Source organism: Protopterus annectens, chromosome 4.part1 (genome assembly GCF_019279795.1).
Source record: "Protopterus annectens isolate FY-2018-M chromosome 4.part1, PAN1.0, whole genome shotgun sequence".
Classification (NCBI taxonomy): Eukaryota; Metazoa; Chordata; order Ceratodontiformes; family Protopteridae; genus Protopterus; species Protopterus annectens.
In genome coordinates this window covers 978,306,571-978,319,056 of record NC_056734.1, presented here as the reverse complement: position 1 = coordinate 978,319,056, position 12,486 = coordinate 978,306,571, and the positions used below count along the sequence as shown (strand labels likewise).

Sequence of the window (12,486 nt, the reverse complement as noted above, 5' to 3'; positions counted from 1 at the left end):
CTCCAAGCACTACAACCTACCATTATACTCCAAATCTAGAGCAGGCTTTGCCACTGCAGTCTTGCAGGGCATTTTGGCTCCTCCTAGTTCCATCTAGTGCCTACCACCCCTTTCTTAGCTTTGGGATTCTACCAATCTGTTATGACTGCAGCTGTATGCACGATGAACATAGTACAGTTTTATACCTACCATAAATGTAGATGTTGGAGTGCTAATACAGCTGCAGTCCAGGTTTCCCTCCCTCCTTCCCCTCTTGGGACAGGCCTATAGGCTAACACATCCTCATACAACCTGATTGGGGTATTCTTTTATGATGTATTTGCTTGCAACTACTGTATTTTGATTATATTGCACTGCATTATTACACAAATTTATGTATTGCCTTCCTTCTGGGGGCACCTGATATCTGGGGCAAGAAAAACTGAAGAAAATGGCGTTGGCTGGTTCCTTTATACCCCTGTCGCACTGACGTCGGGGAAGAAGCGACTACAACCGACACCGTACCTAGACTTTGGAATTTGGCCGACCGAGGACCCGCCTGACGGCAGGAGAACCCATCTTTTATGACTGCAGCTGTATTAGCGCACATTTATGGTAGGTATAAAACTGTACTTTTCTGTTTCTAGCTAGCAGCAAACAAGATCTGGGGATTGTACTGGTGCATCATGGGATACCTGCTTAGGCACAAGCCAACCAGAAGTCTTGGAGCTTGTAAATCTGCAGAGTCGGAGCCAAGGATCAGCTCCGAACTTGTATGTAAAAATGAAGGGTGAGATGGACTACCAACTTGGAACGTTATGGTGAGTACATAATTTTTTCCTTTGCTTTGAAGACAAAGAAGCGAAGGGATCATCTACATTTTGGTCAGGATTGGACGAGTTAAGGGAATTTATTGCATGTAGAACTGTGTACTGGTTTGTTTAGAGTTTATTCTGCTTAAGTGTTTTGTATTTTATGACTTGCTCATTTGACAGAATTTTCTGTGCAACTAGATTTTATTGTGAACTGGAAATGATGATTTGATTATCTGAAAAACTGATGAATTTTCTATAATAATTCCTCTAGATAGTCAAGTACTGATCCAGTTCCTTAAGGTCTTGTAGTTTTGTATGCAGATGCAGGAGATCTTTGCTCTTTTTGATTGTGTGGGGAGACGCATCTACTGAGGTAGGAGTATTTTAATACAGGCAAGATTGCCTTAAGCTACCAGGGAATGCTCTTTATTTCCTGATCTGAAGTATTAACTTGTGTATTTACCAGACACGGAAGTCCTCTATTTTTTCTGTGGCAATTTTTTTCCTCCCTGGTGGTCAGTTTCTTAATCTAGTGCTCCACATCCTGTATCCATTTGCGAGTTATTTCATATGGAAAGACTGGATCCAGGTCGCTGAGAAGGCAGCCTCATTTCCTTACAGGGGATGCTGTACGGCGACCCTCTTTCAGGAGAAAGAGAGCGAGTGCAAGAGCCCCGTGACATTTCCTGTCCCAAGTAGCTCACCCTTGCTCAAATTGCAGCAGAACAGGGCTTCACCACTGCCAGAGTGAGAACGGTCAAGTCCACTTGTTCTATAGTAGTGGCACATTGAGCCCTGTTTCTCCCTAAACTATGAGTTAGGATAAAGTAGGTTGGTCCATTTTGCCTTAAACCTGTTGGTATCTTCATTAGCTCTGCAGTGATATACTCTGGAAGCTTGCAGGGTACCATGTAACTTCCATCTTTGTGTTGTGCACTGCTGGTAGCATGTGCTTAGTAAACTGACTTTCCCAGGAGTGCAGCACAGGCTTAGCATTGTTTGAGTAGAGAGCTAGAGTTGCCTTCTGGAGTGGACATGGAACCCTAACTTCTCCAGGGTTTGTGTTGCTAGTCTAGCATTGTTTATCTAGGCCACGGTATGGGATTAATCCTTCCATGCTGGAAGGGAGGCTAGGTATCTATGTTTAGCAGTTTTGCGTCCTTGCACAGCCATCCAAGACTGCTGTTCTTGGTGTTTCACTGCTGCAGTCATCACATTTGAGTTATCTGCCTGCAGATGGCTCTCAGCCGGCCTGAATACCAGAGTCTTGGGATTTCTGTGTTGGATGCTGTCGCTTTTTCCATGATGTCAGTTTGTCAGTGGTATAAAATATGCAGCAAATGCCATTAAGTCAGTCTTTCTTGCTGTGCGGTGCCCGATGCAGAAGCAGTTAGCAAGTGCTGGTCGGTTGACTCCTGAAATTTTCGTTTGAGTTTCAGACCTGAAGTCTTCAAAAAGATAAGTACCCTGTTGGGGATCCTTTTTTCTTTAACAGATGTCAGAAAAAATTAGTAATGGTCTTGCATGTGGAAAGCAAATACCTCAGATTTTCATTCTTACTGCGTCACCTAGGCCCAGACCAAACCGTCCCTCGCTATCTGTTTGTGTCTTGTTCAACGCCCAAACTATTCATTGGTGGGCTATTTTTGTAGCCAAATACTATCGTTCTCTATTTCCATACTCCAAAATGGCTCCATTAAGCAATCCGACTACAGATCTTACGAAAAAATGTAAGTATAAAGACGCACAGACCTTATAGGTCCAAAACTGCCGTTGACCCTTCCGTTAAGCTTGCCGCCAGTCTGCCGGTACTCGTTGAGGCGCTGTCTGATACCGCAGTTCTACACATTTGCAAGCCTCTGCTGAAACCCATTCGGAGTCCGGTATTCTGCAAAATGCTTCTTAAACTACAGTACCTGCGGATGTCTCTACCTTGGATGGGTCTGGAGCCGCTATGCAAGCACCGGCTTCTGAGGGTATTTTCAGGCCTATGGATTTTCGCATCAAGCCGGCAACTTTGTTGCAGGCTAAAAATACCGAATTCCTCTGGTCGAAAGTTCGCACTATGCCTAGAAAACAGACTGCCCAAGCACATTTCTCAGGCTTGCATGCCTCAAAAACAAATGATTAGAATGGCTGAAGACCGTATTGCCTTTAATTAGTGGAAGCCCTCTGAGACCTAGTACTCATTTTCCTTCTGATCAGGAATCTGATCTATTTTCCTATTGGCTACCAGAATTTACCCTTATCTACTTATGAAGATTCTGATGCAGAGGATTCCATTGCCTCTGCCTCCCCTCAAGAAAATTTTTTTTCTTTTGGTGAAACCTTGCATACTCCTAGGAAACATTTCTGCTGGGAAAGCAAGGATTATTCTCAGTCGAAAGAGACTTGGGGAATTCTTAAACTGCCTCAGCACCGGCCTGTAGCTATCCCTCTTCTTCTGGAGATTGTAGATGTTTTCTTGGAATTTGCCCCAGCTCCCAGGAAACCTGACTGGTACTACAAAGTACCCGACTCTCAAATTCCTCTTCCAAGAATCCTACTGCGGATCCAGAGGCCATTTCCCAAGGACCTAAAAGCATTAAGGCTACTACTGCCAAAAGTCCTACCCCTTTTGACAGGGATTCTAGGGCTTTAGACAGATGGGGTAAGAAGGTATACACCTCTGCTACTGTGGCCATTAGGGCTTTAAATTGCCAGTTTCATATGTTAAAAGTATCAGCAACATATTATGGGACTAATTAAACGGAAAATGTCGGTTCCTGACTATGTTGAACATAAAGATTTACAAGAGTTAATGTGTTCTGCTGACCAAGTTGGTAAGCCTATTTTGCAATGTGGTTTTGATACTTTAGAAGCATCTTGCAGGGCTGCTGTCATTGGGTCTGTACTTAAGAGGGCATTCTTGGCTTGAGGAACAAAACTTGCCAGATCATGTTAAAGCCAAATTACTGGATGCACCCTTAAACTAAGAGTGCCTTTTTGGCAACAAAGCAGAAGATGTTCTTAGTGTTTCACTGTTGCAGTCATTATATTCGGGTAATCTGCTGGCAGGTTGCCCTCAGTCGGCCTGAATAACAATGTCTTGGGTCCTGCATCAGTTGCAGTCTCCTCTTTCAGGTCGTCTAGGGTTTAAAACCTGCAGCCAACGCTATTTTATTCAGTCTTTCTTGCTGCGCGGTGCCCGAAGCAGTAGTAGTTGGCAAGTGCCGGTCGGCCGACTCCGGTTCTGAAACTCTAATGTGAAAACTTCGGAAGTCTTAAAACTAAAGCCAAGTACCCCGTTGGGGAAACTTTTTCTTTCTTCTTACCGATGTCAGTAAAATGTAATTGCATTACTTGTGAAATAACCTCATTAGGATTTTCATTTGTACTGTATTCCTTGCCTAGACCCAGATCGTTCACGTGTCTTGCTGTCGGTTTTGTGCTAGTTAACCAACACATTAAGCATCTATATGTTTTTGCTTCTAAATATTTTGGTTCAAGATTTAATTATCCTGAAATCGTCTGTTAGCAATCCAGCCACCAGAGTTCACAAAAACCGCAGAGAGACAGTCGAGGTCCAAAACCAACGACTAAGCTGCTAAGCCAGTTTGCCGGTACTCTGTGGTGCTTTTGCAGTCTCTGATACCAGCTACTTTTGAGTCGCAGGCCTCTACAGGCACCCATTCGGAGTCCGGTATGCTGCAAGATTCTGAATATTGAACCTGCGGATGTGTCTCCCTTGGATGGGTCCGGAGCTGCTGAGCAGGCACCGGATTCTGAGGGCGTTTTCAGGCCTCAACATTTTTATATTAAACAGACGCCAGCCTCAAAAACATCTGTCTAAAAAACCCGATGCATGAGGCGCGTGCTTGGGCCCCTATGCCTAAAAAACAGATTATCAAAATGGCTGAGGATTTACTTACCTTGATCAGGGGTTCCCAAACCATTCCCCCAACCCCCCTGCTAAGTAGCCTAGGCAAGGCACTGATTATGAATCTGCAGATCAGGTTTCAATTTCTTCCGATTCCTCTTCTGATCAGGAATTTTTCTGCTCCAGCCTATGAGGATTCTGATGTAGGGGAATCCATCCCATCTGCATCTCCTCTTGAGGATTACTCTTTTGGAGAGACTTTGCATACTTTAAGGGAACATTTTCCCTGGGAGAGTCAGGACTTCTCGGAATCAAAAAAGAGGCTTAGGGAGATGTTCGTGTTACCCTGCTGCAGTCATCACACTTGGGTTATCCTGTCGTCAGGCGGTCCCGCAGTCTGCCGGAATTCCAAAGTCTTGGTCCGGCGTCGGTTGCTGTCGCTTCTTTCAGTCAGTCCGTCAGGGGTATATATAATGCATCCGACACCATTTTCTTCAGTCTGTCTTGCCACGTGGTGCCCGAAGCAGAAGCAGTTGGCAAGTGCCGGTCGGCCGACTGCGGATTTTTGAAGTCGAATTTCAGATCCGAAGTCTTCAATAAAGCTAAGTACTCTGTTGGGGAAACTTTTCTTGCTTCAGACCGATGTCAGAAAGTTAACAGTTGTATTTCTTGTGGGAAGCAAATACCTCATAAGGATTTTCACTTTTGCTGCATGCCTTGCCTAGGCCCAGACCACAATGTCACTGGTTGTCGTTTTTGTGCTAGGTTTTAATAAGCGTACTATAAAAAGACGCTTTGCTTTCGCACGACACTACGGTAGAAAATTTAATTACACAATGCCGTCTGAGCAACAGACTACCGGCGTGCACAAAAAAACGCAAGGATAAGGACAGGCAGCCTAGGCTCAAACCAGACTCCGAGGTCTCGGCTGGACCGGTCTCCGGTTCACAGGTCTTCAGTGAGGCTCCGACGCAGCCCCTGACTACCGCAGACTTGGAACCAGAGACCGCTTCGGAGCCTTTGGCGGACAGTGCTAGGCCGACGCAGCCATTTTGTTCAGCCCCTACCGATGACTCTGCAGAAAAATGTCGGTGCTGCAGAAACACCTTTGGTTTCTGAAGGTGTCTTCAGACCGACTCTCACCTTAAAAACTTATCCTAAGCTTAAGACTCCTATTAAACCTAAAAAGACTGCACTTCAATCTCCTGTTCAAGGCCCTATGCCTAAGAAACAGATGCTTAAAATGGCTGAAGATTTGATCTCTCTAATCGGGGGTTCCCAACCCCCACCCGACAAAAGGCCTAGACAAGAGGAAGATGGTCTCCTCTGATTAAGTGTCTCTTTCCTCAGGCTCCTCTGAGGACCAAGATTACTCCTTCTCCCCTTATGAAGATTCTGATGCTGAGGATTCTTTTCCCGCAGCTTCTCCTCCTGAAGACTACTCCTTTGGGGAAGCTTTACACACTGAGGGAACATTTTCACTGGGAAGGTCAGGACTACTGACTCAAAGAAAAGGCTCAGTTTCTTTTACTCCCCAAGCACAGACCACTTGCTATCCCCCCAGTTTTAGACATTGTGGGTGATGTTTACTTCAAATCTAGTTTGAACCCAGATTCTCTGCCTCCTGCTTCAGCCAAACCAGGCAGATACTATAGAGTGCCTGATTTCCACAAATTCCTTTATAAAGCCCTGTTGCTGATCCAGAGTCCCCTGGGCTAAGGCTTCTATGGCAAAAATCCTGTACCCTCTGAAAGGGACTCCAGAGCACTAGACAGGTGGGGGATAAAGGTTTACACCTCAGCCACTCTAGCTATGAGAGCACTAAATTGCCAATTTCACATGCTAAAATATCAGCAATTACTTGTCTCAGCTAAAACAAAAAATGAGCACACTCCCTCAACAGTCTGAATTGAAAGAAATGCAGGATCTGTTGCATGCAGCTGAACAGGTGGGCAAACATACTTTACAATGTGGTTTTGATTCTTTGGAGGCTTCCTGCAGAGCAGCTGTCACTGGGTCTGTTATATGTAGACCTGCTTGGTTAAAGGAACAAACTCTGCCCGATCATGTTAAAGCAAAGCTTCTAGATGCCCCCTTACAGCAGGATGTTCTATTTGGAGTTAAGGCAGAAGAAGTCTTAAAGAAAATGGAGGATAAGGCAAAATCTATGCAGACTGTCAAGATTTTCTACAGGTACAGCCCCCTCGCTTCAGCAGAAATTGGTCAACTAAAAATCGGTCCTTTCCAGCTCCTGACAGACCACAGAGGGGTAAATACAGATGTCCAAGAGGCAGAGGACAACCACAAGCCCAATACAAACCTCGACAATGGGGCACTGCAACACAGAAGGGAGGAGAAGACAGCCCCCAATCTACCAGAAGGCAAACCCAATTACTTGCACCTCATCTGGCCAAGCAACACTCTCTTGGCAGCTCCCTTGGGAGGAAAACTCGCACTTTTTTCAGACAACTGCCACATTGTCACAAAGGACAAATGTGTCCTAGACATAATTTTACGAGGATACAGATTCCACTTTCACACCTTGCCAATGAAAAGAGGAATGCCAAACCTGCCACAAAATCAATGGGCAGAGGCACAAAAGCAAATTACAGCTCTCATGGACATGAGCCATTCAACTGGTACCTACTCGAGAGCAAGGCCAAGGATTTTACTCAAGACTCTTTCTAGTCCCCAGAAAGGACAATGCCTGGAGACCAATTCTGGACCTTTAAATTCTCAACACCTTCTTACAAGTACCCAAATTCAAGATGCTAATACTACAGCAGCTTCTTCCCATGTTGGGCAAGAAAGCATGGCTAGTAACGTTGGACCTCAAGGAGGCATACCTGCATGTCCCTATCAGACAAAGTTGCAGAAGATACCTCCATTTCATTGCAGGTTCAACCCATTACCAATTTTCTGCACTGCCCTTTGGCTTATCTACTGCGCCCAGGGTCTTCACAAAATGCCTGGCACTAGTAATTGCATACTGCATTCAGAGGAATTCAAATATACCCGTACCTGGACGACTGCCTCATCCATGCAGAAAGCAAGGACATCCTCTTACAACATCTGGCTTTTGTAAAACATCTAAGTTGCCTGGGGTACACAGTAAACGAAAAGAAATCAAAACTAGTACCCTCACAAAATGACATTCCTGGGTGCCAGCTTGAATACAACGGCCCAGAAGGCTTATCTGACGCCAGACAAACTACAACTGACTCAATATTTCAAAACAATGGCAACAAAGACCCTACTCCCTGCAAGAAAAATTCTGCAGGCCTTGGGCTTCATGGCATCTTGCATGCTACTAATACCATTTGCAAAGCTTTATATGAGGAAATTAGTGGTACCTAAAAAGTGTATGGTCTCAACACAGCCACAGCTTGGACACAATGATGTCTCTCATTCCTTGCCTACAACAAGAGTTTCTGTGGTGGTCACAGGCGTGTCACCTCAACAAGGGTCAGCCTTTCACCTTGCCCCCAGCCAGGCAAACTATGACAACAGATGCATCGGACTACGCCTGGGGGGCACACATGGCAGGACAATGCGTTCAAGGCGTATGGACTGCAGGTCAAAGAAATCTGCACATCAGTCAAAAAGATGCTAGCTGTACAGAATGCTCTGACAGCCTTCAAGAACCTGTTACATCCAGGACGACTTACAATAAGGATGGACAACACCACAGTAATGTACATAAACAAGGGGGTACACACTCCTACCCTCTATGCAGGCAAGCAATGACCTTGTGGAACACAGCACTGGCTTACCAAGTTAAGTTGCAAACTCAATTCCTGCCAGGAAAAAAGAACACATTGGCAGACTACCTCAGCAGAAACATCATGGATCCCCACGAGTGGAAACTAGATCCACAAGTATTTGCAATGATAACTCAAAAATGGGGCCTTCCAGACATAGACCCGTTTGCCAGCCCCCAAAACTATCAGCTAACAAAATTTTGTACAAGGACACTTCACCATCAAGCTTGGAAAGTGGACACATTCTCATTCAGTTGAAAAAACCTGACAGCATATGCCTTCCCTCCATTGCCTCTCCTCACAAAGGTGCTTCTGAAAATCAGAAAGGAGAGACCACGACTGATGCTCATAGCCCCAGACTAGCCACGCCAGCACTGGTACCCCACTATTAAGGAATAAGGCCCAGGGCCCACCTTGGATTTTGCCACAATTTGCACAGCAAAACAATGATTCTACACAGCCAGCTCAAAACCTTAAATCTGGCTGCATGGCAAATCACCTAAGCATCCAGCCAGCTCCTCTTTCCCAAGCAGTTATGCATGTTCTTCTGGAAGCTAGGAGGCCCAGCACCAGGAAGGCCTACTCGGACAAATGGAAAAGATTTTGCGCCTGGAACCAAGCTAAAGGCCAAAACACACTTCAGCCTCACATGCCTCAGATTCTACAGTATTTAACTGAGATGTTGCACAAAGGACTTTCTTTTTCTTCCATTAAAATCCATGCATCCGCTATTTCGGCCCACTACAGCACGGATCCACCCTTATTTTCACATCCACTTCTAAGGCAGTGCCTCAGAGGAGCAAAAAACAGACCCTCCCAGGAGAGCACCTACACCAACACGGGACCTCAATTTTGTTCTGGAAAAACTTGCGCTACCTCCCTGTGAACCAGCTTTCTCTGCAGATCTACATTTTCTATCATGGAAGACTGCCCTGCTGCTAGCAATAACTTCAGCTAGAATAGTCTCAGAGCTGCAGCCACTAATGGCAGTGAAACCTTTCCTCATTTTCCATCAAGACAGAGTTTCTCTACGAATTAATCCTTCATGCCTAAGGTGGTTTCCAGTGTGGCTTTAAATCAAACCATCCACTTACCCACCTTCTTCCCAAATCCACAGAACAAAGGAGAAAAACTCCTGCATTCCTTGGACATTCACAGGCAACTTCGTTACTACTTGGATAAAACTAAGGTTTTCAGAAAATCTGACCAGTTGTTTGTATCCTATGCTACAGCTTCACAAGGGAAGGCTATATCAAAACAAACCATTTCCAAATAGATAGGACATTGCATTAGTTTTTGCTATACCCATCATGGAAAACCAGTTCCTGCTACCATAAGGCCCCACTCTACCAGGGCAACAGCTACATCTACAGCCTTCCTCAGGGGGGGTTCCAACCAGGGATATTTTGGAAGCTGCAACTTGGAGTTCAGTACACACCTTTACCAAACGCTACAACTTACCACTTTACTCTAAGACTAGAGCTGGCATTGCCACTGCAGTTCTGCAGGGCCTTCTAGCCTCCTCTAACCCTCTGAGTCCTCCACCCATCCTTAGCTTTAGGATTCTACCCAAGTGTGATTACTGCAGCAGGGTAACATGATGAACCTAGTACAGTTTTGTACCTACCATAAATGTAGATGTTAGAGTGTACACCCTGCTGCAGTCCAGGTTACCCCCCTCCATCCCCTCTGATCTCTACAAAACCTTCCTGATGTATTTGCTTATAGCTAGAGGGATTTTTAGTTTGTGCTAAAACTTCATAAATTAGTACTAATTACTGACCACCTTTTTGGGGACACCTGACATCTGGGGCAAGAAAAACTGAAGAAAATGGCGTCTGATTCATTATATTTACCCCTGGCGCACTGACGTCAGGGAAGAAGCGACGGCAACAGACGCCGGACCAAGACTTTAGAATTCCGTCCGACTGCGGGACCGCCTGACGACAGGATAACCCAAGTGTGATGACTGCAGCAGGGTGTACACACTAACATCTACATTTATGGTAGGTACAAAACTGTACTTTCCTCTGCATAGGCCTTTGGCAATACCTCCTGTATTAGACATTTGTTTTCGGAATCAAGCATGGCTCCTGATTCCCTGCCTCTGGCTCCTAGTAAGCCAGATATTACAGGGTTCCTGACTCGCACAAATTTCTATTAAAAAATCCTGCTGCTGATCCTGACACTATTTCTCCGGGTCCCAAGGGTGTAAAGGCCTTTACAGCCAAAAATCCTACCCCCTCTGACAGATTCCAGGGAGCTGGATAGATGGGGAAAAAAGGTTTACACGTCTGCAACCTTGGCAGTCAGGGCTTTAAACTGCTAGTTTCATATGCTTAAATATCAACAGCATGTTATGGTCTTACTGAAACCAAAAATTATTATTTCTGGTTGTGGGGAAAATAAGAGTTGCAGGAATTATTGCATTCAGCAGACCAAGTTGGAAAGCATACTTTGCAATGTTGTTTTGATTCCTTGGAGGCCTCTTGTAGGGCTGACGTTACTGAATCTGTGATTAGAAGGCATGCCTGGCTCAAGGAGCAAAATCTCCCCGATCATGATAAAGCTAAATTGTTGGATGCCCCTTTGCAGCATGATACTCTGTTTGGTAATAAGGCAGAAGAGGTTTTAAAATGGAAGACAAAGCTAAATCTATTCAAACTGTAAAAGATTTCCTGCAAGTGCAGCCACCAAGTTTCAGTAGACACTGGCCTACTAAAAATTGGTCCTTTCCTGTGCAATAGAGCCACTCGGGCAAATCCAGGTGCTCAAAAGGCTCCAGATACCAATCACAGGGTTCTTACAGGCCAAAGCAATGGGGTGCCCCCACCGCCAAAACTGGAGGAAACCAAGCACAACCATACAGTAAGCAGTCTCATCGACTTTCCTGTACCATCACCAACATTTTGGCAGCCCCCTTGGGGGGAAAACTAGCACTTCATGCTCAACATTGGCAGTTAATTACCCAGGACAAATGGGTATTAAACATGGTATCCCAGGGGTATATCCCAATAAGGGAATCATGCAGAAGATACCTCCGCTTCAAAGCAGGTTTTTTTGCGTTACCAGATGTCCTTCAAGGATGCATCTGCAGTCATAACATATGGGTTTCCTGCCTCAGGCAGCCCTTCGGTCGGCTGGATTCCAAAGTCTGGGTCTGGCCTTGGCTGATCGCACTTTCCCCGACGCCAGAGCGTCTGGGGTATAAAAGCATCAGCCGGCGCCATTTTCCACAGTCTTTCTTGCCACGGGGTGCCCGAAGCAGAAGCAGTTCGCAAGTGCCGGTCGGTCAGCTCCTGTGTTTTCAGTTACCGAAGTCATCTAAAAGCTAAGTACCCCGTTGGGGAACATTTTTTCTTGCCTCAGCCGATGTCAGAAAAAATTGAAAAAGTTAATTGTCTTGTGGTAAACAAATACCTCATAAGGACTAACATTCTTACTGCCTCCCTTGCCTGGGCCCAGACCACGACGTCTCTGCCTGTGCTTGCTTTAATCACTCTCAGGCGGCGGGCAGAATTTGCCGAAGACTTTTTTGGCTAATCTTTCGCTTATATCATGCCGTCGGAACAACAGACAGCACAATCTACCAAAAAACGCAAGGACCGGGACCGACATCCTCTGCCCGCGTCGTCCACCGATACCGCGCCTAAGCCCTCCGCGAGTGCATTGGTCCCTTGGGAAGCAGTAATTCTACCGCCCCAGGCAGACAACACCGCTTTTTACGCGTTCTTCGGTCCCGGAGATTTCAACGGTGCCGGTTGTTTTTCCTCCAGAAACCGAAACTCTAGATTTACCCGACACCATTCCTGTGGACAAGGTGTTACCCCTGCACGTGGGGCAGCTAGGCCTCCGGTATCCATGTCCATCAAGGCCTTTGCACGTGCTAAGGCTGCCAGCCAGGCCAAGGCCCATCCTAAATCTACTTCTCAGGGCCCCTCTTCTGATAAACAGATCATGAATCTTGCTGCAGATCTAATCTCTCTTATCAGGGGTTTTCAGCCGCACCTAGACGGAGGATCTCAGCCGCCTGCAGATAAAAGGCCTAGAACTGAGCAGACTGACACCCTCT

General features: G+C 45.8%; 1 protein-coding gene and 1 non-coding gene across 2 annotated transcripts in view; both read left to right on the top strand.

The window, feature by feature from the left end:
* The window catches only part of LOC122801350 (nucleolin-like), a 345,442-nt gene that overhangs the window by 149,220 nt on the left and 183,736 nt on the right, over nucleotides 1-12,486 (top strand). The gene's annotated exons all lie outside the window — the stretch shown is intronic.
* Nucleotides 1,007-1,085, top strand: LOC122801455. The gene has a single exon (XR_006364731.1). It is a non-coding gene; the product is annotated as a small nucleolar RNA SNORD20 (small nucleolar RNA).